This window comes from Macaca mulatta, chromosome 8 (assembly GCF_049350105.2).
Source record: "Macaca mulatta isolate MMU2019108-1 chromosome 8, T2T-MMU8v2.0, whole genome shotgun sequence".
NCBI classification, from domain to species: domain Eukaryota; kingdom Metazoa; phylum Chordata; class Mammalia; order Primates; family Cercopithecidae; genus Macaca; species Macaca mulatta.
The window spans coordinates 81,040,832-81,068,568 of NC_133413.1; the positions used below are offsets into that span (position 1 = coordinate 81,040,832).

Below are 27,737 nucleotides of genomic sequence, written 5' to 3' on the forward strand. Positions count from 1 at the left end.
CTAGATAAGGTGCCAGACATCATGGGGCAGATAAGTTGTGTCAATCATACCTTTTATGATTCTGAGCCACAACATTTGTGAACATAATGCCACCAAGTTTGGGATGGTATATAATGCAGCAATAGGAAATAGAACTCCCTGATTTAGAACTCAAGGAAAAAACTGAAAAGGAAGCAAAGAATTAAAGGCTGCTTTCCCTATATTCAAAACAAATATTCCACATTCTGTGCACTAAAGATCACTAGCTTTACTGATAAGACTCTCAAATTATCATGCAGCTCTTATTAAAGATACACGTAAAATAAGGAAAAACAGAAACATACTACAATATTTTCTGTCTTCATCCTCTGCATAGGCCTCTTTAGGACGCCTTTTCTCTGATGAAATCTCATCTCGGCCTGTCTTTAAGGCTCAAATCAAACACTACAGCAGCTCTAAGGCCTTCCTTCACCTTGCAAAATGCAGTTTGCTCACGTAAAATACCTGTATAGCCCTCCACTCTAATACAATTTTTTATTTATATATATATATTATACAACAATTATTTGTCTGCATGGCTTTTGCCTTCCTTAAACGTAAGGTCTTTGAGGATAGGGAACACTTCTTTTTTAATCTTTGTATGCTAGTGTCTGTAATATAGAAGTCACTCATTAATTTTTTGCTGAATAAACAAACAAACCTGGTTATCTGATTTCCAAATCCACAGCAGATAAAACACAGTATTAGAAAAGAGGAAATGAACTGTTCTTTTTAAAAAGCACACGCGCGCGCACACACACACACACGCAGACATAAAGAGGTAACACTCAGGGAACAAAGATGAAACTAAGACAGTAAAAGCCTAGAATTCTTTAGTGTGGGGTCTACAGTTTACAATTACTTAGTGGAGAGAGACAGGTCAGTATCTTAAAAGATCTCACAGATCTCAGTGAATTTTTGCATATTTCAAGTAAGTTTAGTAAAGAGGGAAATACTACTCATTTTATAAGTATTTCTCCTAAGTGACTACTTTTAAAATTGGAGGTGCTTAAAGGAATAAAAAACAGAACCATGCAAAAGATCTCATTTTCTGGGGGTTGTATATAGTTACTGTTTTACAATAATATCACCGTCTTTATATTATTTTTGTTGCTCCCCCTTGTTCTTAATGTCCCTGTTGTGGTTACACTTCAGACTATTTAAGTATTTTCCTCCCAACTGTTTGGGCTGTAGCACAGAGCCACTCAGTGTGCAACTCCAATATTTTGGCAAACTCTCTCCAAGAGGCCAACGTTTTTTTTTTTTGTTTTTGAGATGCAGTTTCGCTCTTGTTGCCCAGGTTGGAGTGCAATGGCTCGATCTCGGCTTACCGCAACCTCCGCCTGTGGGGTTCAAGCAATTCTCCTGCCTCAGCCTCCCGAGTAGCTGGGATTACAGGCATGAGCCACTACGCCAAGCTAATTTTGTATCTTTAGTAGAGATGAGGTTTCTCCATGTTGGTCAGGCTGGTCTCGAACTCCCGATCTCAGGTGATTCGCTCGCCTTGGGCTCCCAAAGTGCTGGGATTACAAGCATGAGCCATCATGCCTGGCAGAGGCCAACATTTTTTAAAAAGCAGCACAATATGTACAGAATGACAAGAACAAGGAGAATGTCACCAAGTATGTCTGTAAGACATTTCAGGAAAACTCTTTTTTAAGACAGCGGAGTTTTGCTCTTGTTGCCCAGGCTGGAGTGCAATGGTGCAATCTCAGCTCACTGCAACCTCTGCCTCCCAGGTTCATGAGATTCTCCTGCCTCAGCCTCCCGAGTAGCTGGGATTACAGGTGCACGCACCACACCCAGCTCATTTTTGTATTTTTAGTAGAGATGGGGTTTCACCATGTTGGGCGGGCTGGTCTCAAACTCCTGACCTCAGGTGATCTGCCCACCTTGGCCTCCCAAAATGCTAGGATGACAGGCATGAGCCACCGTGCCCGGCCATTTCAGGAAAATTTTTGCAAAAAATAAAAATAAAAATCTGAGTCACATATTATTTCAGGTTCATAATCACCTTAAAATCGCCCAGATTTGTTAAACAAAAAGGTCTATGACCAGTGTTACTTTTCTTTCCATTCCTGAAGTCTCTTTTCTATCTTCTAAGTAAGTATATGACTTCCCAGTTTAAATATTAATTCCACAAAATAATATCTGCATTTGTTTTAAGCAGCATTTTCTGTACTGGGGTTGGGAGATGTTGTCTAGGTCTCTATGTCCCATTCAGAAAATGGCCTCTAATAGTACTTACTTTGCGTCAGAGGAGATAACTTCATTTTGTTTTGCTTTTTCCGAAGCTTAAAAGTTTCAAGTCAAGTGTTTTTCTGGAGTTATTCAAATGCTTGTGATAATTCTTATTGTTTTCTTGGGTGACAAAATCTTTCCTGCCCACTACTCTTACACCAAGGTTTCTGCATCTACAACTAAGAATATAATCATGAGGCCAGGCACAGTGCCTCACAGCTAAAATCCCAGCATTTTGGGAGGCTGAGGTGCAAGGATCACTTGAGCCCAGTCCAAGACCAGCCTGAGCAACATAGCAAGCCCTATGTCTATGGAGGAAAAAAACAATTAGTCTGGCATAGTGGCACACACCTGTGGTCCCAGCTACTCAGGAGGCTGAGGTGGGAGGATCACTTGAGCCCAGGAGTTTGAGGCTGCAGTGAGCTATGATCATGCCACTATACCCCAGCCTGGGCTACAGAGCAAGACCCTGTCTCTAAAACAACAATAATAAATAAGTATATACATACATACATATGAAGAATATTAATACTACTACTTCTCCACTGGATTAGGTGAGTGAGACTGACCAGGTACCTCTCTCTGGTGTCTACTACATACCTATGAATGATTTTTACATTTATGGTCTATTTCTCAAAGTGAGAATGAACCCCTGTGCACACTGTGATTCAAGAGGGAAGAGAGGGCTCTACCACACACTTCTAGTAAGATTCTAAAGTAGGAAAGAGAAAAGGTAAGGTTAGGTATAAAGTAAAGAAGATGGAAATAATTATAGGACAGGGAAAGTCAACAGGGAGGACAGATGAAGACACTGCAAAGAAAAACAAAAGAAACAGAAACTTCCAAATTCAAAGTTATGAAGTAGTCAAGTATTCAAGAAACTGAAGTTACTATTGCTCCAAAAACCTCCGGGAAATTTTCGTCTCTATAATGTTACTCCAAATAAGTGATAAAAGCTTTCTATTTAGCCAAGGTGGCTGTAAAATTAGTGTCTCAATTTCTATCCCCTCCTTAGTCTGAGCCTAAAACAGATAGCTACTTCCCAGGAGGGAAAAAATATCTCAAGTTGTTAGATGGTAAATGTTTCATGGTCAGATATTACCTCTTCATTTGCATCTCCTTATGATCTGCCAGTAGAAAGTTTGTCTAGGCCCAGACCTAGAGACTTCAGAAGGAACATGCCATGAAAAGGTCCAAGGATGCCATCATCTCAAGCAATAAGCCCTCAAAGGTTGGCTGTGCTTCTTCAGCCCTGATCAAACTAGGTAACACATTAACAATTTAATTTCCTAACATTTCTGGAGAATCTGAAGTCTGACACCCCAAAATTGATAGAACAACTGCATCCTCTTCAGGACAATTGACTTACCAGACTCTTTAAAAAGTCTAAACAAACAAAACCACGGGAACTGGTCCACCTTAAAAGAGATGAAAGGCAGAGAACAAAATGCAATGAGTGAACTTGATTAGATCCTCGTTTGAAAAACAAAGCTGTAATAGCCATTTTGGGGACAGCTGGAAAAACTGAAATAGAGCTGATATTAGATGATATTTGTTTTCTTAGGTTTAATAATGGTACTGTGTGTGTGGTTACCTAAGATAATGCCTTGATTTTAAGTCAATGAACTTTATATGGATGAAGAATCGTATCTGTAATTTACTTTGAAATGGTTTATCCAGTATACATACAACCACACCCACACCCACACCCTGGAGAGGGTAGGAGGAGAAAGAAAAAACATTTATAGCAAAATTTATACAGGGATTCACTGTACTATTTTTCAACCTTTCTGTATGTTGAAAAATTTTCATAATAAAAAGTTGGGACCAAAGAAATCCTTAGTCATCCCTAAACCCCAATACTTTTCTAGCAGGATTTTTGTCAGGAACTGAAAACAAGAACACACTGAAATAGCAGTATTCAGCCTCTCGCTCTACCACATTATTAAAGCATCAGGGGAGCTAGAAGGGGCAGAGGACACTGCACAGAGTGCCAACCGCTTTTCCATCTGAGTCGCGCAGTGTTTCTACGATTTAACATTCAGTTGGTTTGTGGCAGAATGTGAATAGACGACAGACAGATGGATAGGTCTTCTGACTTACTCTGCAAATAAAAAGATCCCACAAAATGAGAAATTATTATTAAAAGAAATTTGGGAAGAACGTTGAGAACATTTTTACAAGTGTTGTCATAAGAATATATTAATGTGTGAACTGGAAGGTCTTTGCTCCTTGGATAGTTGTAGAATTTCATTATTTATCTATTAAGACATCAGCCCTTAAAGGATGCCTTCATTCTCTTTTTCTATCGCTTCTTCAATGGAAGTAGTTAAGTGCCAACCCCGGTATACTTTCTTTGTATTTGGTTTTGTTTTATTACCTTTTCAGAACTACTGAATTTCCCCAAGGTTTTCTTTACCTTTTTCTCCTCTCTCCACTATAAACTGAAAATATTAATCCCTCTTCTCACTCTAGTGGCAAAATATTCTGCAGGGGAAAATTTAATAAGCCCAGGTGCGAAAAATGTCCAATTTTACTGAAGTGACAAAGCCAAAAATTTAATTCTTTATTGTTTCTGATTTGAAGGTAAGAAGACGGCCTTCCTTTTCCATAGAACGCGTTTATTTATTTATTTTTTGGAGATCTATAATTCTATTTATTTATTTATTTATTTTTGTTATTTTACTTTTAGTACTAGGGTACATGTGCACAACGTGCAGGTTTGTTACATATGTATACATGTGCCATGTTGGTTTGCTGCACCCATTAACTCATCATTTACATTAGGTATATCTCCTAATGCTATCCCTCCCCCCTTCCCCCTATCCCTCGGCAAGCCCCAGTGTGTGATGTTCTCCACCCTGTGTCCATGCGTTCTCATTGTTCAATTCCCACCTATGAGTGAGAACATGAGGTGTTTGGTTTTCTGTCCTTGCAATAGTTTGCTCAGAATGATGGTTTCCAGCTTCATCCACATCCCTAAAAAGGACATGAACTCATCCTTTTTTATGACTGCATAAAATATGGTGTATATGTGCCACATTTTCTTAATCCAGTCTATCATTGATGGACATATGGACATATGGGTTGGTTCCAAGTCTTTGCTATTGTGAATAGTGCCGCAATAAACATATGTGTGCATGTGGCTTTATAGCAGCATCATTTATAATCATTTGGTTATATGCCCAGTAAAGGGATGGCTGGGTCAAATGGTATTTCTAGTTCTAGATCCTTGAGGAATCACTACACTGTCTTCCACAACTGTTGAACTAGTTTACAGTCCCACCAACAGTGTAAAAGTCATAGAATGTTTTTAATAAAATCTGTAACTGATCTATTAAACAACTTACTAATAACCTTTGAATACTTTTGGACTCCCTCTCTTTTTGTTTGGATTGCGTTATTAACTAAGATCAGTAATACAAACTCCCCAAATAATTGGGTTTTATGACAGAAGGATGCTTCCTAAATTTTAGAATAACTCATCATTTTCTCTGGCCAAATCAAAGATCATGAGCATGCATGGTCAACACATGTTCACAGAAGGCCAGGTACAAAGGTTCATGTAAAGGGCAGAAATGGGGAAAACTGGGTTCGTGACAGACCCCTCCATTAAGTGTTTGAGGATATTATTCTATAATGCATGGGGAATTACATTATTAGAAAAGGAATATCTGGGGGAAGATCAATCTATTAATGACTCAAAGCAGAGAAGGAGGTCCTGTTAAATATCAGTCCAAAACACAGTTTTAAAATGAAAGCCTTCATGCTGTTTTCTATACACTATTTGGGTGGATGGGAAAATGAATAGAGTGTGTGTGTGTGTGTGTGTGTGTGTGTGTGTGTGTCTCCGTCCTCACTATCTCCCCCTGTTAGCAAGCTAGCAAGAAAACAATTTCCTAAGTCATTCAGACAATACACACCATTTTAGGCATATATACAGGCACAACATACAAACTGTAATTAATACCAGATTAGTCGAAGAATTTTAGTTCATAGTTTTTCTCCTGACATTAAACTTCATAGAATGTATATCAAAAGATCTAATTTATTTTACTAACGTTATGAAATAATCATCCATATATTTATGTAAACCTTACAAAAAAAAACTTTTTTTTTTTTTTTGAGATGGAAAAAAAAAAAAGTACTGTCACCCAGGCTGGAATACAGCGGTGCGATCTCGGCTCACTGCAAGCTCTGCCTCCCAGGTTCACGTCATTCTCCTGCCTCAGTCTCCCGAGTAGCTGGGACTACAGGTGCCTGCCACCACGCCCAGCTAATTTTTTTTTTTTTTGTATTTTTAGTAGAGACGGGATTTCACCATGTCAGCCAGGATGGCCTCGATCTCCTGACCTCATGATTCGCCCGCCTTGGCCTCCCAAAGTGCTGGGATTACAGGCGTGAGCTACCAGGCCCAGCCCAAAAAAAAAAACTCGTGTAGTAAGTAGCCTATTCCTCTTGAGTAACAAGTACCATAAACTGACTACTCAGTTTGATACTTGATAAAACTACTAGTATCCTTAAAAATCTTTTAAGCTGCAATGGTATGTACTCACCACTCTTGATTTATTCCATACATACCTTCATCAATCTGCAGACTTACATCATGGCTACTCTTTGCGCTGATATTTTCTATCTGCATGGTCCAAACATTTTCAGCCTACATTCACACAGCAACTCTCAATATTCCCGCAAGGTTCTCCTTAGGCTGCCTCCAGTTTCTTTCTATATGCATTTTTTTCTCCATTATACACTCAATTAATTCCTTTCTTGAAAGGAGTAAACACCTATGAAAACCTGTGGTAGTCCCAGAAAATGTGGGATTAAGCTCCCAGAGATACTGGAACCTCAAAAGGAAATAGGAAGGAGATGGGAAAGGGAACACTCTCTGTACCCCTCGGTGGGAAGGCACTGCCTCCCCTCACTCTTTCAAGGGCCCTAGAGGTATGCAAGCCCAGTGAAGACAGGGAACTCAGCCTCTGAAAACCACAAGCCCCAGAAAGCCTTCCCTTGCCTTAGGACTACCTAGTCTTTATCTGATCTTGGGCGGAGTTGTGCCCCCACTTCTGTCCTAGGAAGAGGAAAACAATCCCTCAAATGCTCAGTCTGGTAACACAGACAATGAGGGCAGAAGAGCTTTGGGGCTTAGTGGTGCTTGAAGGGCACAGGCCATCAGCATTGCCATCCTGTTCCACAATTAAGGATGCAGATCAAAAGGCTCTCTCTATACATGAGCTCCTGGTGGGATATCCTGAATCGTACAACTGTAGTGCAGGTGAGCATCCAGGGCCTCCACCCGCTGAGACTTGTCCCATCCTCTATCTACCTACCACAGGTCCCCTCTTTTCCACTCTTCTTCCCTCCCCACCAAAGGTCAGCAGCTGGCCCTCAACATCCCCACACACAGTGAGAGGGGGCAGGGAACAGTTGAGGCCTCTCCTAGTGACTCCTAGTTCATGACGCCTGCAAGAGTCTCAGATCACCCTGAAACCCACATGCAGGGCCAGGCCAGGTGTGCCCAGGCCCAGTTCCTTCCTGCCCAAGCCTTTGCTTGCCTGGAGCCTAAAATCTGGGCTCCCCTTGTCTCCTGGCTCTCTTCTCCGCTAAATGTGTTTTCTTAAAGTGAAAATACTTAGTATTAGAAATGAGACAATAAATGATAGTGAGAATGCTGCTGTTGATTGCATGAGTGTCCTTTAACCAGGAAATAATGCTCCAGTTTTGTTTTCCAATGCCCTTCAACGTCCAGGCATTTTGTTGACTTTTATTGCTGTTGTTCACTGTCAATATATTCAGTCCACAGCGAATATGTCATTTTCTCGTATAATATGTAATAGCTTAGAATATTCCACTCTATTAGGATCGTTAATTAATTGTACAACCCTTTGCTTAAAATAAAAAGTAGCACAGCATAAGGAAAATATAGTCACGTGGTTTCCATTTCCTTCACTAGGTTTCATGACTTACTATCTATTTAGAAAAGAGTCCAGTGGTGCTCAAACACAATAAAATAACACGTTTTTGTTTTTGTTTTTGAGACACAGTTTCGCTCTTGTTGCCCAGGCTGGAGAGCAATGGCGCCATCTTGACTCACCACAACCTCCGCCTCCTGGGTGCAAGCAATTCTCCGGCCCCAGCCTCCCAAGTAGCTGGGATTACGGGTGCCCACCACCATGCCCAGCTAATTTTGTATTTTTCATAGAGATGGGGTTTCTCCATGTTAGTCAGGCTGGTCTCCAACTCCTGACCTCAGGTGATCCGCCCACCTCAGCTTCCCAAAGTTCTGGGATTACAGGCGTGAGTCACCGCGCCTGGCCAAAATAACATGTTTAAACGAAATAAATATTTTTATATCACACTTGTATGAAAAAGCCTTAAGGAATCAAAACATTAATATTACTTAAAACAGTAACAAGAACACCACACAAAATAAGTCTCAAAACAGAATTACAGAAGTTGAAAACATATTGAGAAACTCCAAAGAGGCAGGCATTCTTAAAGTTTTAGCAATTTGACAACAGTTTTCACCAATCTTAAATCGTCTTAATATTTTCAGCTTATACCATTTTGATGGCTTTAATCACCACTTTCATGACATCTAACACTGCAGGGTTTATAACAATATCCTTAAACAGGGAAAAAATAAAATACAGATATAAAAGCTAAGGAATGTAATGCTCGATCCTACTACAACAAAGCTCAGCCTCAGTCTTCTGAACCACAATGTTGTCCAGCAACTAACTCCAACAACAAATCAGCCAATACCTCACTTCACTTGGGCTAAGGCGCGACATAATTGCTTTCTTAACAAATAGCTGGCTTCTTCACTAAGTGCTTTTAGCAGAGTAAATCTGTTTGGTAAAGGGGGAAACTGTAGATCATGATCAGACACAATCTACATAAATGAAATCCTTAATGATAGTAACAGACTTCCCCCATAATCTTGATTGTATTCTTTTCACTACCACTCATATTTAATCTTCAACTTGAAGAAAAAATTAAGTCAGGGAAGAAGAAAGATAAAAGGAGGTAGAGGAGAAAGATGTGCAAAGATTCATACCCAAAGTGAAGTGGTCAGAAGTTTGAGTCATTATCATTCCACCCTTATGTCAAAGCACTGCGCAGAAAGTGGTCAGCTACTGGAGTTTGGTCTCAATGCCAGGCACACCCTATGCTACATCCACAACAGGCTGCTGGCACAAGATGGCAGATGCAGGACAGCAGAACTGCCCCAAGCACCGGCAAGCCCCCACTGCCTGTCTCCATAACTACCACAACCAGCTTCTGTAATTTCCAGAAATGCTATAATATTAGGTTAAATTTGTAGAAATTCATATACTCCCAACATTCAATTCTACTACAGAATTTCCGTATTCCTTATTTAGGAATCTAAAAACATTTTGACAATAACTGAAAGTTTTTCATTTTTAAGCATATTAACAGTACAATTAGAAATTTTAAGATAAGTTAATATTAAATATTCTGACAAATGCTACTATAATACCAAAGACAAAGAAGTCGTTTCATATTTGAATCATGAACTGATTTTATAAGCAGAAATGATCTGCTAGAAAAAGACAATCCTCATTTAGATGGGGACTTCAATGGGCAGAGATCAGTCAGCACCAACAGAAACTACCAGAACTAACACTCTTCCAAGTTAAGCCTTGGAAGGTTTTGGGTCACATTTCATATGGACACACTAAATGAATAATAGAAAATACCATGCATTATGTTCTCATTGATGACAACAGGTCTTCAGTCTCAGCAGCTGGAACATTATAAGCAATGCATGCTGATCCTACATGTGCAGGTGAAAGAGTTCCCTGAAAGCTCTCCGCGCTGGGTGCAAACAATTGAGCAGAGAGAAGAATTCCACAAATAGCAGAGCAGAAGTCAGATGACTGAATATATTATCAGCCTTCTTTTTGGGACTACAATACCTCAACACCGAGTCATCCACGCTACATGATTACAAAACATCCACAAAACATGCATCACACAATCTGTGCCCAACAGTTAAACATACTAGAATCAGGTGTTTTAAGGACGTAAGAAGCCAACTACCTTTATCAGCATTCTATCCTTTCTAAGCCTATTTCCTCTATAGTGCTCTGTCAATCTATTTTCTACCTATCCCCCACAATCAAGTTTTCTTCAGCTTTATTTTCTGAGCTTTTTATTGTGAGAACAATAGGCAACCTGAATATGCTCTTGCAAAATACATTCCCTACTCTTTTCCTTTTCACTAGTGGAGAATTACTGATCTATGTTACTTCAACAAAGCACTGGGTAAGACAGCTAACAACAACAGGGTTCTACCTCTCACTGCTACAGTAAGAAACATACAAGAGTACTGTAGGGGTACCTTTGCCCTGCACTTGGTTTTCAGTAAGCACTCAATAAATGTTAACTATTTTACTTCACCCATTATAATTCTTATTTCTTGAAAATTAAAAGAATGAATCTATAATTTCAACAATTATTAAAAACTGAGCTGTGACTAAAAAAGCCAGACACTATTCGTGGGTCTTCAAATCAATCACCTCTGTGCAGGTATAAGCCCTCCTTAAGGCAACAGTCTGGAAGATGCCTGCTGATATAATTTGCAGGACTGGAACTATTCAAATGTATTCATCCTTCTTATGGACTTAACAAGTAGACTGAGCCTTATAATGTCCCACAAACATTTGCTTTATCAGATTCCTAAAAGAAAGACATTTTCAGATTCAACCACTCCCTCCGATGTTTAGGATTTATTTCCCCACTCAGTGGCAAAGTTAATTTTTCCTCCCAAAGTTTTGCTCACAGGTACAGGACTTACCTCACCTTAAGCTTCAGCGTCCTTCTGGAAAATGGAGGTAACCTCTATTTTATAGGGTTGTGGCAAGAATTAAACAATGAAGCACACATCAAAAAAGCGTCTATCAGGTTGTTGGCACTCAATGATAGCTGCTATTATCATTTCTGTTATCACTGTTACTCTTCTAATACAGACCTTTTAGTTAAGAGCAAGAATGGGCCAGGTTCAATGGCTCATGCCTATAATCTTAGCACTCTGTGAGGCTGAGGCAGGCGGATCATTTGAGGTCAGGAGTTCAGGACCAGCCTGGCCAACATGAAGAAACCTACCTCATCTCTACCAAAAATTATCTGGAAGTGGTGGCATGTGCCTGCAGTCCCAGCTACTCAGGAAGCGTAGGTGAGAGAATCGCTTGAACCCGGGAGGCGGAGGTTGCAGTGAGCTGAGATCACGCCACTGCACTCCAACCTGGGTAACAGAGTGAGACTGTCTCAAAAAAGGAAGAAAAAGAGCAAGAATAAGCTACATCTAGAAAAACTGACAACCATAGCAGAATACTTGCACAAGGTTGCACTCAGGAGCATTCCATCCCTTAGAAACCTAGGTGGTTAAGGCCCAGAATGAGCAGCCCTAAAGCGGCAACAATTCACAGGCAACGCCTGTCACCTTCGCCCAACTGAAGAGTGCCATCCTTACCATACACCACACAGGACTCAAGGCCAGAGAGGATACAACATGATTCCAGAGGAAATAAAACAAAAATAATTATAAATATTCATACCTTCATTAAAAGAAATCCATTTGGTTGTAGGCTAATCAGTTAAGGGGACATTTAACAATATTTTTTATTATGAACACTTTAACCCTATTTTCAGGGAAAAGACAACCCAAACCCAAATCAAAGTAAAATGTGCTGACATTATATGATTAAAATTACATGCACACAAAAAGAACATATCTTTAGTACTAAAGCAAATTGAAATGAAGGCAAATATGTCCCCTCCCACCTCCTCCCCAACCAAAAAAAGTGATCACCCACTCTATGTTCCCCCTTTAATCACTGGCTCTGGAATGGATGGTTTATAATATCAAAGTACACTGAAAAGGCCAGGACAGAGTACTCATCAAATGACTAAATGAACAAATGAATGAGACAATACTTAAGTCAGACAAGAAAGCAAAGACAAGGTCAAAAAGCCCAAAATGATGGCCAGGTGCGGTGGCTAATGCTTTTAATCCCAGTACTTTGGGAAGCCAAGGGGAGAGGATCGCCTGGGCCCAGGAGTTTAAGACCAGCCTGGGTAACGTGGCAAGACTCATCTCTACAAAAAATATCAAACATTAGCTAGGCGTGGAGACACACACCTGTAGTCCCAACTACTTGGGAGGCTGGTTCAGGAGGATCACTTGAGCCTAAGAGGTCAAGGCTACAGTGACCTGTGATCATGCCACTGCACTCCAGCATGGATGACAGAGTGAGACCGTATCTCAAAATATAATATAATAACAACAACAACAGCAAGACCAAAGTAGATTTCAGTTGGCCAGGGGAACTCAAACAATTCGGAATTGGCTGCCTAAAAAGCATAAATTCTGCCAGAATTAACAGGCTAACTTCAATTCTCCACGTATCTGTCAGCTGATGCCTAGTCAAAGTAAAGATGTTTTCTTTTCCTTTAGAACATTTAACTAGTTGCGAATAACTTCTACCTATATGATTCTGTGTCCAAAGCCTCAAAAACAGCTATATAAAACACCACCATAGGTTCCCTGCTCATTTAATTCTTCTCTAGAAAATTTCCAACCAGAGAACCAACAGAAAATTGTCCTAGAATCAACATTTCCACAATCGCATTATGTCATCACAGCCCTGGGGAGCCAGAAATGTGGTCATTCATCAACATTTCATACAGTAAACACATAAAATCTTTGCCCTAAAAGCTAACAGTATTAGGATCTACCTGCAGACCACCTAGTCTTTTAATTTCAGTTGCCTTTATAATTTACCTTTAAGATTTCCACTCCTTTTCATAATAAGTTTTACAACAGCTAAGAGAACTACACCAGCTTCTAAAATATCATCAAAAGTCACATTCTCACCTCGATCTAGAAATTAGCATCTAGAATCCATAAAGATGTGTTTTCTGAATTGAAGGTCTGCAACAGTAAAATTGTGTTTCATAGCTTTTCCAGACATTACTTGTAATAGACTTTAGAGAGTAATATGACATATTCTTTTCACAGCTTGTAATTCATAAAACTCTACTAGAAGCCTTTAAAAACAAAAAAGGAAAAACACAAACACTTGGAACACAAACACTTAGAACCTTTTTTCTTTGTTTGTTTAGAAAAGTAAGACATAGAGAAGTAATAAAATTAGCCTGAAATATGAAAGGGTACAAAAAAAACCTGAAGGTTTTGTTCCGTTTTCCCTTAAATGGCTTTCATTTTTGGTATGAACTATAGACTTATTCTTTCACTATGGAAAAAGATCCTGATTTGTTGCTGATTTTATGATTTGCAGCAATAAAAGACCAATACTTTAAAGCAGTGACTTATTTTCTCCCGCCTATTCTCTTAATCAAAAATCAATAAAGCATGTAATAACATATATTACCAAACAAAACTATATACACAAAATATTAAAGTAATTTCTTAAATAGCAGTTTTTTCATAGCAATAAATAAGCATTAACTTTGCTTTTAAATATAACTTCGATTATGACACAATAATGGCCAAAATATCAAATGAGGGCACGCTGTGCATTTCAGAAAAATTGTTTAAAGAGACCATCCCCTTTTTTATTTTCCCTTACTATCCAATATCCTAAAGAGTGCTTAAAGAATCGCTTTTAAACTCAATACAACACAAAATTTTTCCTAAGAAATCCAAGCTGTCAACTTATGGGTCACATTTCAACCTTACGTAATTTGAAACAGCTATGGTACTGAATCCTTAAATACAGAGCATGTAATGGAAGGACTGCTCACAGATCCTTGATGTTACTGAGGCTTGGAAAGCTTTAATAAGATACAACTATAAATAAAGACAACTAAGGAGCATTACTTTATCCACAGCCCAAATCCCCCTCCAAGCCTTACATTTTATATTTCCAATAAAATGCTCTTCTAACACTAAGCCAAAGTCATCTAAATTATATTTAACCAATGAAGGGTTAAAATCCAAAAAATATTAACTACTCAAAACATATTAAATCCGTAACTGGTGAGCTCTTTTCTACCCTCCTGCTTCAGTATACTGACATCTAAAAGTCAAAGAACTCCTCTGTTTAAGACTGAAATTCCCAGGAGGAAGGAAGCTCAGATCCAGCCTGAGAGCACACAATGGAATCACAGCTGACGATGCACATCTTTTTCTAGATGTCTCCATATGCTTCAGAGGTTCCCCCCACCAAGCCAGACATTAGGAGACTTGGTTCTCTCTGCCACCAAGAATCTGAGCACATTTTCAAGGACTGTTGCAGAGAATTAAGTAAAATAATGTGTTGCTCTTAAGCATACAAAAGAGAGAAGGGCGTTATGTCAGAGTGCCAAATGATGGGGGGTTTTGAATGTTGTCCACTTTTGAATGTTGTTTGTAATACTCCTTACCTCTGCCAGTCTAAGTGTTTGATTTACCTTCTCTCTTTTTACTATTTTATTACAAACAACATCTCAAGAGCTACAGCAAAATGCAATGAATTCTTGTCTACATGCACCCAAAATGATCCTGAATTGGGAATTCTCATGGTAAATTTGAAAATAGTATACAACAACAGAACACAGTTGTAAGGTCTGGCAAATACTGTTCCCTAGAACTGCAGTCCCCCTTAATTCTTTCTTAGTAACCCAAGATTAATAAAAGCTTGACCTATGACACATTTCCCACGTAACCTAAAAGAACACACTCCCAAAATTAAATTCATGGGATACTTATGACAAAACTGAATAAATTCATTCTTAATCTAACACTTTTCATTCTTTGAACTCCCAAAGATTCTACAAATTCCAGGTGAGAAAGGGAGAATTACTTCTGTCAGTGTGCCTAACCTCACCAACAAAGAACAGGCACACACACACACACACACACGCTTCACACGCACACACACACATGCTTCGTAGCAGCTGCTTTCTTTTTAAAAGACTGCTATTCCTGCAGAGCAACCTGTGATCTTTACAGAGAATCAAAGACCTCTGCTCCTAAAAGTCAAGAGTTGAGAAAGTCACTTGACTAAACGCGCAATAAACAGTTAAAACCAAAGATGTCTCCAAACCTTGTATAAACCAGAAAAGTACCCACACACTGTACAATTCAGCAGTGTTTAAGAAAATTAAAATTATTTTTAAGAATCTTTTGTGTGGGAGTAATCTGGCAAACTACATTTCACTCAGACTTTTTTCTGTAGACAAATATTCTTTGATTAGCTTTGCTCCTTAAATACCCACACTTAATGTTTCAATCAGTGATGCTTTAGTTCCCAACTTCATTTTGTTTACCCAAGAAAGAGCAAAAAGAAAAAAAAATGCATACCATAAACCACAACTTTTTTTAATGACATCCCCAAATATCGAAGTTTCAAGTGCACTTTGGGAATTGGCGCTCTAATTAAACAAGGAACCAGTGAAGCCATTATGAACAATGATGCTTTCCACTCCCAATAATTAGTTGGCGTGATACTACTCCGATGCTCAGGGTCCTCTTTCAAATTTCATTGTCCCCATTCTGGCGTAGCTGAGTGAAACCGAGATAGAGGCAAACGGGTAACTTCTGTATTCTGTGACCCTCAGCATGTAAACCGGACGCTGAGGTCCAGGACATGATCACTACAGCATATGCCATTTTAGAAACCGGCCTCGGGGAGTTACTGCCACATCCTAAAGTGGCTTTAGACTTCGTCGTATATAAGACAACGTCTATTTCGGTACGAAAGACATACAGGACCTCGAGTGCCGCGGCATGCCTCTCCGGGTCGGAGCCCCTCTAAGTGACACAACCCCAGAGATCAAGGAGCGGGGGTGACTTGGGGATGGACAAGAGTAGCTGGCTCTCGGCGTCTCCATGACTCCCCCGCCCCGCAAGCAACTCAGCTTTAACTAGTCCGGAGAAACCCCGCCCCCTTCCTTCCTCTGGTCCGCACGATTGGCTCACCGACACCCGGCAGGTCAGCTCCCCGCCTTCGATTGGCTCACTGCCCCATCAGTCAGACGCAGCAAGATTCGGGTCGGTGGGAGGGGAAGGCGTCGGAGGAGGTGGAGTGGGAGTGGGATTAGAGGACGAGGTGGCGAAGGAAGGTGTTCAGGCTCGGTCTCTGGTTTGGGAAAGTTTCCCCTACCAGTGACGGACCCAGAACGCGGGAGGCCCAGTTCAGCTCCGGGCCGGCGGAAGGGGGCTCCGGTCCCCGATTCCCGCCCCTCGGTCCCGCAGGCCCCGGAAACCACTAGAGGGAGGGGGAGAGGGAGGGGCCATCTAACCAGGGACCGACCCACCCCCGGTCTCGGAAGAGGCGCCTCTGGGACTCCCCCGAGGGGAGGAGGCGGGGAGCGCAGCCGGCAGCCACGACCCCGACCCCCTCCCCCAGCATCCCCCAGGGGCCCGAGAGAGCTGGGTCCCCGTGCCCGGGGCGTGACCGTCGCGAGGCGGCCGCAAGGGCCCCTCCCGCTTCCCGCCTGGGGCCCCCAGAGCCTGTCCCTTCAGGGGCGGGGAGAAGGGGGCGAGAAAAGGGGGCGCTGGCGAGCCAACCCGGAACCTCCCGGTCCGCCTCCCGCCCCCGGCCCCGGCCCCGGCCCCAGCGCGCCTCCTGCACACACGCCCGCACCCAGAAAGTTCAGTCAGGGGCGAGCCCCGCTCGGCGCCGCCGCGGCCCGGCCCCCGGCTCCCCGCCCCCACCACGGCCCGGCCTGCTCGGCCCCAGCGCGCCGCCCGCCCAGCCCGCCGCAGCTCCTTCCCGTCCGCCCGCGGCGCTCGGCGCCCCTCGCCCCCCGCCCCCAGCGCTGACACGGGCCCGGGCCGCCCGCCGGGCCGCGGCTCCCCTTCCCCGTCCCGCGCTGCAGCTCGCCGGCCGCCCGGACACCCTGCTTCACCTTCACACACCCCCGGCACTTCCCGAGTCCTGCCTCCCCTCGCCCGGCTCCCACTCTCCGCTGCAGCCGCTCCGCGCTTCCATTAAAGAATGCACCTTCCCGGGATTCACCTTCTCGGCTCTGCCGCGCTGCCCCCGCGGGGTTAGAGCCTCGGTCTCCGCCGACCCCGCACCGGACTGGGCGACAGGCACTCGCTCCTCGGGGCGGGGGCCGCGCCCGCACCCCCGGCCTCCCCGCTGCGCCTCGGCGCTCACCTCTCGCCCGCGCCGCGGGCTGCAGCCTCCGCCCGCCTCGCGCTCCGGGACTCGTCTCCCGAGCTCTGGCAAGGCGCTGGAGCGCCTCCTTTCTCTCCCGGGGACTCCGCGTCTCCCCGCCGCTTCCCGCCCTCCCCACCCCCAAGCCCCAACTCCCCAGCGTTGCTGCGCCTCCGGGATGCAACTCCCGTTTTCCGCGCACTCCGGCGGCGGTCCCCGCACACAAAAACAGCCTCTCGGAGGCGCACGGCTCTGCCGGGGCTCGGCGCAGGAAGGGCAGTCGCGGCCGGGGAGTGGGGACGCGGCGCCCCCCGCCTGCCGCCCGCCCCCCGCCCGCCCTCACGGCCCCGGGGGAAGGCGCGGTTACCGGCTTGGGTCGGTCACGCCGTCAGGTGCCGGCTGCCGTCGGCGCTGACCTTCGCCGCCGAAGCTGTAGCCGAGGCTGCGGCCGCCATGTTCCCGTGTTAATAACTGCTGCCTGGTTGTTTATTTCAATGGAGATCCTCCCCCAACTCCCTCCTCCTCCTCCTTCTCCTCCTCCTCCTCCTCCTCCGCGTCTCCGCACTTGCGGAGAGACAGACCGCGCGAGCTCGCGAGCAGGGGAGGGGGCTCGGGAGCCAGGGAGCCAGGCCGTCCCTCCCTCTGCCTCCCCGGCAGTGGCCGCCGCCAAGTCCTGTCACCGGGAAAAGGACGGGGCGGAAACTTGCCTCTCGCGCCCCCGAGGAAGGGGCAAAGGTGGACGCAGGGTTGTCCGGGGAGCAGCCCCTGGCCGCGGGGTCCGCAGCATCTCGGTCGGCAGAGTCCTATGAGAAGGCGGCCCGGGGAGAGGTGAAGAAGAGTAAGGGGACAGGGGACAAAATGGGTGACTGTGGTAGAGGGAGAGTGACCTAGGGGTGACTGGAACTGAAGAGAGAGTCAACAGAGGACTTCATGGGAGGGCAAAGGGCAATGCCAAAAAGAAAACTAGCGACTGGGACGGGCCCGGGCCGCCGAGTTAGAGGCAGTGGGGCCTGGGGGCTGCAGACGGCAGGGAAGGTGCCCCAAGACGACGATCGGGGAGAGCCGAGTCCCAGGGTCGCCAGGAGAGGACCCTCCCGCCCGTCCGGCCGGACCCCTCGGGCGCACCTCACCCCACCCAACTCCCGGTCCTGCCGCTGCTCCCGGGAGGCGCCCCGCATCCGTCAAGTCCCCTACGGCTCCAACAGGGAGAGGCTTCTCCCACTGCAGTTGTATCTCCAGAGGGGGTGGAGAGGCGCGACTGTGAGAGCTGGAAGGGGAACCACCTGGCAATTGCGGGATAAAGCAAATGCTGCACACAGGGTATAAAACTTAACCTGGTTGAGAATTCTCGGCACGTCATGAAATCACAGAAGTTTTTATTGGCAAGTCCATTCTCTAGACATCCGTGAAGAAAGTACTGAGGGGACGTAGGAGATTGGCACTAAAAATGCGAGAACCCCTATTTAAGTGTTACTTAGACGGATCTGTTTTACGCTTTGGAAAAGCAAGTTTTTTTTCCAACTTATACGGTAATTAGTTGGAAAAAATCAACTTTTGTTTAATGGCAGTTATTAAATTATGAGAGGAACATACTCCCTGATTTTAATCTTATGATGAGAAAGGTCACTTGCGGTAGACAATGTAATCATGGGGTGGGGGGGGGGTCAGTTAAAACATTTGTTTGTCAATTTGATTATTGAACAACTATGTGATGAAATGTTTCATTCTTATTGTTTGCTCTCTTCTAAATCCCTTAAATATTATAGCTACCACAAATAAATGTCTAATATAGGTCAAGCATATTACCTAAGAGTGTTTATTGAACACTTACTATGTATCTGACTGTGCTAGGTGATGTATATCCGCTATAGACCTTAATCCTCAAACCTTCCGAAGTCATTACCGCTTTTCACTTCACACAAAAAATTGAAGCTAAAAGAAGTGATTTGCCCAGGGTCACAGCCAGTAGTTGGAGAGGATGTGAGCCCAGTTCTGGTGAGCTCCAAAGCCCATGGTTTTAAATGTGTCTTCATCCTAAAATTTGTGGGTGTACCACCAATTTTATTAGGCAAAAGAATAAAAAAATATGTGTGGGGGGTGTGTGTGTGTTTGTGGATAGAAAATGCTTGTGGATAGAAAACAAATGTTAGCGCTGGGGAGTGTAAGAAGTGGGTGATGAGGCACTTCCACTTTTTATTTTGCACACCTATCTAACGTTTGAAATGTTTGCATTGACTATGTATTAATGTATATTTTTAAAGATTTCTTTTTTTAGCTAGCTAGAATAATAGAATTATGTTCCCAAAGCGTTGAGAGGAAATGGAGAGTTTGTTTATGGCCTGTCTTCTGCTAATACCAGTCTGTAACTTGTCTACAATGGGGTAGTAGTCACCTGAGGTTTGTCACAATGCTGAACTCCGGATTTGCTTTCCTGTCCTCACCCCCAACTGTGAGTTATCAGGAGTAGCAAAAATAAATAAATAAATAAATAAATAATTTTTAAAAATTCTTGCTTGCTATCCCTCCCATTTTGGTGGAAGTCCAGAGTCCATCAGTCCTCTGCAATCATAGATTTCACACTTTTAAAAACTACCCATGATACCTCTACAAACAAATAACTCCCCCATTGCATTCCCATATTACCCAATAAAACGTCTTACAACAGCTGAAGACTTTTTTCTAACAAGAAATAAACGTCTGATAACATAGTAGATGAGCTCCATGCCCAAGTGCTACTCAATTGCCTGAGCTTGAATTGTGTGACTTAAACGCTCTCTAGTACCATCTCTGGGCGCCCTCTAAATTTCAGGCTCTCGTTGTCACAGTAGTCTGTCTTGCACTAGAGTTGTTTATATATTTGTCTTTCTCTTTCACTAGATTGTAAGTTCCGCAGAGCCCAAGACCTAGTCTTGTTCTTGTTTGTACATGCTACAGCACTTAACAAAAATTGTATGATGTCTGTTGTTTCATTGAATTTGTGAAATATAAATAGTAGTATCTATTCCAATCCTCGTGTTCTCTTCCCCACGTCATCCTCCAATCCCTTGTTCATAGAACATGTTTATAAAAAACATTTTCCATACTTTGAAAGAACTTTGATTCCCATGAGACCTCACAACAATTGTTTATTAAAACTAACCATAATTTTTAGTGAATCATTACTGTGATAATGTAAAATGAAAAGGTAGAAAAGGCAGTAAATAAGTTGACTTAATGACACAAAATAAGAAAGGAAGAAGGAGGAAAGAAAAAAGAAGGCAAAGATATAGGAACTAGGTATATTGCCGAGAGAACAACAATAAGGAAAAAATATGTGGGTGCAGATCTTAAAGGGGAAGGAAATTATTGAAATGTAGTGGAAGTAGAAACAACATACCATGAATGGATGAGGCAAGGAAACACCAAAAATGTCAACAGAATCATAAATGCAACATGGAAAAGTAAAGAAAATGACAAATTATATATTTAACAACATAACCTAGGAATAATCAGAACAATATGACTGCTACAAGACAAGAATTTCTATTTTTGTCTGCCTTTTCTTCCACAGTTTTCAAAGTACTCACTCTCTTCATAAGTAAACTGCATGAAAGTGGGAGATTCTATACTATTTTTGGGTTAACGCTACTAGCATACGTCATGAGATTAGAGGTAACGGTATGGTAAGAAGAGCTATAGAATATAAGCAAATAAATATGATGTGAAGTAGTCTCTGTAACTTACTGTGTGACCTCAAAGAAGTCACTAAATATCGCAATTTCCTCGTCCGTGTAATTGTTGCAAGACTCAAAATGGTGTAAATAAATGTACTTTGTTAACTATCAAGCTCTTTAAACAAATGTAAGGGAATATTACTATGTCAGCTAAATCTATGTGTAGCATAGTTATCTCTATTTCCGTGCACTCGTAAATTGCCAAAGCAAAAATCTATAGTTCATTTTATTAAAATGTAATTATGGGGTGGGGGCGTCAGTTAAAACATTTGTTTGTCAATTTGATTATTGAACAACTATGTGATGAAATGTTTCATTCTTATTGTTTGCTCTCTTCTAAATCCCTTAAATATTATAGCTACCACAAATAAACGTCTAATATAGGTCAAGCATATTACAAAAATTTTTTCCTTACTGAAGTAGTCATTATATGTATATTATTCCCATTTTACGTACAATAAAGCTGAGCTTCAAAGATGTCAAGTAAATTAATGCAAAGTCATAGAACTGTCTTCACTGCATACCTAGGAGTGTGTTAGGATTCTGCTCTTCATCACCTGTATCTCTACTACTCTAAGATAAACACATTGGCTGGGCACGGTGGCTCATGCCTGTAATCCCAGCACTTTGGGAGGCCAACATGATAAAACCCCGTCTCTACTAAAAAATACAAAAAAAAAAAAAAATTAGCTGGGTGTGGTGGCGCACACTTGTAGTCCCAGCTACTAGGGAGGCTGAGGCAGGAGAATGGCTTGAACTGGAAGTCAGAGGTTGCAGTGAGCCAAGATCGCACCACTGCGCTGCAGCCTGGTGACAAAGCAAGACTCTGTCTCCTAGAACATAATGCATACTCAATAAATGATCGTGAAAAGCATGAATAAATTAATGAATGGGCTCCCTTCAAGTCATACTGTACACAGTCACAAGATTCATCCCCTCAGTCTTATTTTGTTACTTTCCCACTTGAAAACACTTAATGATCCTTCATTACCTACGGAATACAATTCAAATTCTTCACCTTATATTAAGAACCTCTTTGATAATGCCCCTAACTACTTTTTCTATTCATACCTCCCTTATTTCTCAAACAAAAGCAAATATTAATACACCCACACTCATTCCAGGATATTCTGGAATGAGATTGACATGAGTTTCAATCTTGGCTCTTACTAACGGCGTGAACTTGGGCGAGTTATTTAGCATCTCTGCAAATTTTATCAGTGCAATAAGACAAGAAAATGAATTGGAAGGAGGTGAAACCAAACTGACTCACTAATGATGATGTAGTGTACGTATAAAATTCAAAAGAATCCATAAACTACTAAAATGAATGTAGGATCACAAGGTACAAGGTCAGTTGTATTTCTTCTGTATGTTAGCATGAAACAACTGGAAAATGAAATTTTTAAAACGCCATTTACAAAAGCATTTTAAAAAATCAAAATTTAGGAATAAATTTAATGAAAGATGTTGCATGATCTCTACATCAAGAAAAAAAATTGCTAATAGAAATTCACAATGGCCTAAAACAGAAATAGACTGGGCACAGTGGCACATGCTTGTAGTTCCAGCTACTTGGGAAGCTGAGGCAGGAAGATCACTTGAGCCTAGGAGTTGCAGACCACCATGAGCAACATAGCAATACCATGTCTCTTAAAAAGTTAATTTTTTTTTTTGAGCAACATGTCTGTCATTCAGGCCAGAGAGTGCAGTGGCACAATCACAGCTCACTGCAGCCCTGACCTCCCTAATAGTCAAGAATACAGGTGTGTGCCACTACAGCCAGCTTTTTTTTTTTTTTTTTGGATTTGTTTTGTAGAGATGGGGTTTCACTGTCTTACCCAGGCTGGTCTTGAACTCCTGGGGCTCAAGTGATCTGCCCCTCTAAGCCTTCCAGAGTGTTGGGATTACAGGCAAACACCATCATGCCAGGCCAAAAAATTAAATTTTTAAAACGAGAGATGGGACCAGGTGTAGTGGCTCATGCTTGTAATTCCTGCACTTTGGGAGGCTGAGATGGGAGCAAAATCTTGAGGCAAAGATTTTGAGACCATCCTGGGCAACAAAGCAAGACTCCATTTCTGTTTTAAAAAACAGTATTAAGATGTCAACACTTCGCAATGGATCTATAGATTCAATGCAATCCCAATCAAAATCCCAGCGAGCTTTTTAAGTAAAAATTGAGGTACTAATTCTAAAAATTATATGCAAATATTACCTAGAATAGCCAAGACAAACTTGAGGAAACATGAGTTGAATGACTTACACTGCCGGCTTCAATATTTACTATAAAGCTACACTAATTAAGACAGTGTGATATTGGTGTAAGGATAGACAAACAGATCAATGGAACAGAATAGAGAATTTGGAAATAGGCCCGCAAACTTTATAGTCAATGAATTTTGTACAAAGTTGTCAGATAAATTCAATGGAAAAAGGAAAGTCTTGTCAATAAGTAGTGCTACAACTAGATATCAGTATAGAGAAAATATTGACCTTCTTACCACACACAAGAATGAATTCAAGATGGATCATAGACTTAAATGATAAAACTCAAACTATAAAGCTCCTAGAAGAAAACATCGGCCATGCTTGTATTCCAAGCACTTTGGGAGGCCAAGGCAGGAGAACGGCTTGAGCCCAGGAGTTCAAGACCAGTCTGGGCAACATGGTGAAACTCCATCTCTAAAATAAATAAATAAATAAAAAAGTCAGGTGTGGTGGCACACACCTGTAGTCCCAGCTGTTTGGGAGGCTGAGGCAGGAGGATCATTTGAGCCTGCAAGGTCAAGGCTGCAGTGAGCCACTGCACTCCAGCCTGAGCAGGAGAGCAAGACCTTGTGTGAAATAAAGAATGAAAGAGAGAGAGAGAAAGAGAAGAAAGAAAGAGAGAGCAGCCAGGTGCAGTGGCTTATGCCTATAATCTCAGCACTCTGGGAGACCAAGACAGGCGGATCACCTGAGGTCAGCAGTTCGAGACCAGCCTGGCCAACATGATGAAACTCCATCTCTACTAAAAACACAAAAATTAGCTGGGCATGGTGGAGCATGCCTCTAATCCCAGCTACTTGGGAGGCTGAGGCAGAAGAATCACTTGAACCCAGGAGGCGGAGGTTGCAGTGAGATGAGATTGTGGCACTGCACTCCAGCCTAAGTGACAGAGTGAGATTCTGGTCCAAAAAAAAAAAAAAAAAAACTGACAATATCAAATATTGGGGAGAATGTGGAGCAATTGGAACTCTCATTCTTTGCTGGCAGGACTGTACAAACACCTTGGAAAACAGAAACTTCCTCGTGAAGTTAAGCATACACAATTCTACCCTACAGTTCTCCTAGGTATTTATCTAAGGGAAATGAAAACAGATGTTCACCAAAAGATTGTATAGAACATTAACAGGAGTTTTATTCATGATAGTGAAAACCTGGAAACTTATTTCCATCATCAAGTTATGTGGAGGAACAAATGTGGTATATTCATACAATGCAACAGTATTCAACAGTAAAAGGAACAAATTACTGAAATACTCAATAACATGAATGAATTTTAGAAGCATTTTGCTAGGCAAAAGTAGTCGTATGAGCACATTCTGTACAATTCCATTTATGCTAGAATACTACAAGCACTGGCAAAATGAATGTATAATGATGAAAGTTGATGCTAGGGTTGTGGGCAGTGCAGATGGACTGGAAAAAGGGAACACAGAATTTTGGAGGGATGAAGAAATATTCTGGGATGATGAATATTGATCTAGGTGATAGTTACATTTTGACAAACCATTGTCAAAAACATACTGAGTTGTACCCTTAGGATTTGTGTATTTTGCTATTAATTTATACAAATTATACCTAAACAAAGTGCTATTAGCATTTTAAAAAATTGAGTAAGAGGCCGGGCGCGGTGGCTCACGCCTGTAATCCCAGCACTTTGGGAGGCCGAGGCGGGCGGATCACGAGGTCAGGAGATCGAGACCATCCTGGCTAACACGGTAAAACCCCGTCTCTACTAAAAATACAAAAAACTAGCCGGGCATGGTGGCAGCGCCTGTAGTCCCAGCTACTCGGGAGGCTAAGCAGGAGAATGGCGTGAACCCGGGAGGCGGAGCTTGCAGTGAGCTGAGATCGCGCCACTGCACTCCAGCCTGGGCGACAGAGCGAGACTCCGTCTCAAAATAAAATAAAATTAAATTAAATTAAATTAAAAAAAAATTGAGTAAGAGGGAAATCCTCCAGTATAATGAAGTATATGTACAGAAAGCCTATAACAAACATTGTACTCAATGTTGAAACATTTATAGCTTCCCCCTGAGATTGGGAAAGAGAATTGCAAATAGTATGTCCAGTATTACCATTTGTAACCAACATTGTACAGGCAGTTCTAGCCAATGTGATAAAAGGAAAAAAATAGCATAAAGATTGCTAAGGGAGAAATAGAACTGTCATTATTTACAGATGACATGAATGTTTATGTGAAAAATCCAAAGGAATCTACAAACTATTAGAATTAAATGTAATAAGATCTCTAGAATGGGAGGTCAATATACAAAAATTAATTGCATTCCTATATATTAGAAACAATTAGAAAATGAAAATTTGGCATGTACATTGAAAACTGTTTGGCAATATCCATTAAAACTGAGCATGTCTCCTGGGTGACCTAATAATTCTGTTCTTTAGTATGTATCCTATAGAGTACTTCCACAGAAGAATGAATGAACTACAGCATTTTTGTTCAATGGATTACTATACTGAAGTGAAAATGAACAAACTATAGCTTCACACGATAACATGTATAAATCATATAGAAATAATCTTGAATAAAAGAAACCAGATACAAAAGAACACCACTATATGATGCTATTTACATAAAGGTCAGACAGGCAAAACTAATCTATGGTGATAGATACCAGGATAGTTGTTACATTTTGCCAGATAGGTGGGGCCCAGGAAGGCACATGAGAGAGATTTGGGGATTCTGAGAATATTCTGTTTCTAATACGAGTGGAGGTTACATGGACATGTTCATTTTATGAAACATTTGTGCACGGTTTATTCATGGCATACAAATTATTTGTGTGCCTATGTATATTACACTTCAATTTTTAAAATGTTATTGTTGTTTACATTTACTGAATCTCCCTCCCTAACTAGACTGTAAACTCTCAGAAGACAGGGATTATATTTTAGATTTCTTAGCATCCCTCACAGATTTTAGCACAGCTGCTTCATAAAACGTTACTTTACAGCCAGGCATAGTGGCTAGCGGCTGTAATTCCAGCTACTCAGGAGGCTGAAGTGGAAGGATCACTTGAGCCAAGGAGTTCAAACAGCTGTGAGTTATGATCACACCACTGTACTCCAGCCTGGGCAATGAAGCGAGACCTTGTCTGTCTTTAAAAAGAATACAAATAGAAAATAAAATACTACTTTACAAAAATAAGTTGATATAGTTGCCAATAAAGTTTATTTGTTTAGTTTTAGTGTAAGTACAAATAATAATAAAACAACATATTTTTATATATATAAAAATATATAAACTAAAGATAGATAAAATCAATTTAAGTATTGACATTTTGTCTAAAGATCTCCTTTCTCTTAGTTTATCTCTAGTAACTCCAAAAGAAAGCTCTAGATATATAGTAAAAGTAGAATTTATACTCAGGAGGCTGAGACAGGAGAATTGCTTGAACCAAGGAGGCAGAGGTTGCAGTGAGCCAAGATCGAGCCACTGCACACCAGCCTGGGCAACAGAGCAATACTCCATCTCAAAAAACAAACAAACAAAAAAAACTAGAATCTAATAAATTAAGCCCAATCTCACTTGAGTATTGCTAGTATGTAAAAATTGGAATACAGATAGGCATAACACCAGGTATTGGCTTCGCCTGACTTAACATCACTTAACATAACAGTTCATGGTGGGCCGGGTACAGTGGCTCATGCCTGTAATCCCAGCACTTTAGGAGGCCAAGATGGGTAGATCACAGGAGGCCAAGAGTTCGAGACCAACCTGGCCAACAAGGCGAAACCCTGTCTCTACTAAAAATATAAAAATTAGCTGGGTGTGGTGGTGCACACCTGTAATCCCAGTTACTTGGGAGGTTGAGGCATGAGAATCACTTGAACCCAGAAGGCAGAGGTTGCAGTTAGCTGTGATGGTGCCATTGCACTCCAGCCTGGGCGACAGAGTGAGACTCCGTCTCAAAAAAAAAAAAAAAGAATAGAGACATAGGTTCTAGACCGGTATCTGAATGCATAATCAATGAGCCTTGGGCATTTTGTATGTGTGTCTTTCTTTATACGTAACATTTGCCATTGTCGCTATTTTTAAGTTACAATTTGATGGCATTAAATGCATTCACCTTGTTGTGCAACCCTCACCACTATTCATCTCTAGAAGTTTTTCAAGCAAATCTTCTGGACATGTAATTAATGCATCTAGGACTCAGTTTCCTACCTGAGTCCTACATTTTTAAGATTCCATGCAGCTCTGAAACACCATATCCGGGAACTAAAGAACATTCAAAGAAAACCGGACTCCTTTGGTTAAAAGGCAAGTTTTATAAAACCCTAGGTCCAGAAACCTACGTTAATGTTCAGTTACAGTTGGGATAGAATAATGCTTTTGCAA

At 41.9% G+C, this 27,737-nt stretch overlaps 1 protein-coding gene across 23 annotated transcripts in view; it reads right to left on the bottom strand.

The window, feature by feature from the left end:
* NCOA2 (nuclear receptor coactivator 2) overlaps positions 1–18,623 on the bottom strand; it is a 297,951-nt gene extending 279,328 nt beyond the window's left edge. For 6 of the 23 annotated variants that reach the window (XM_015145551.3, XM_001082161.5, XM_077943783.1 and 3 more), the window contains exon 1: positions 17,764–17,872. The gene's annotated coding sequence lies outside the window, so the exon portion shown is untranslated. Of the gene's footprint in view, positions 1–16,210; positions 16,503–17,252; positions 17,454–17,763; positions 17,873–18,103 lie in introns of those variants that run through there. The other 17 variants (XM_028852733.2, XM_077943787.1, XM_077943768.1 and 14 more) reach the window with 5 other exon arrangements.
* Positions 18,624–27,737: the final 9,114 nt, after the last annotated feature.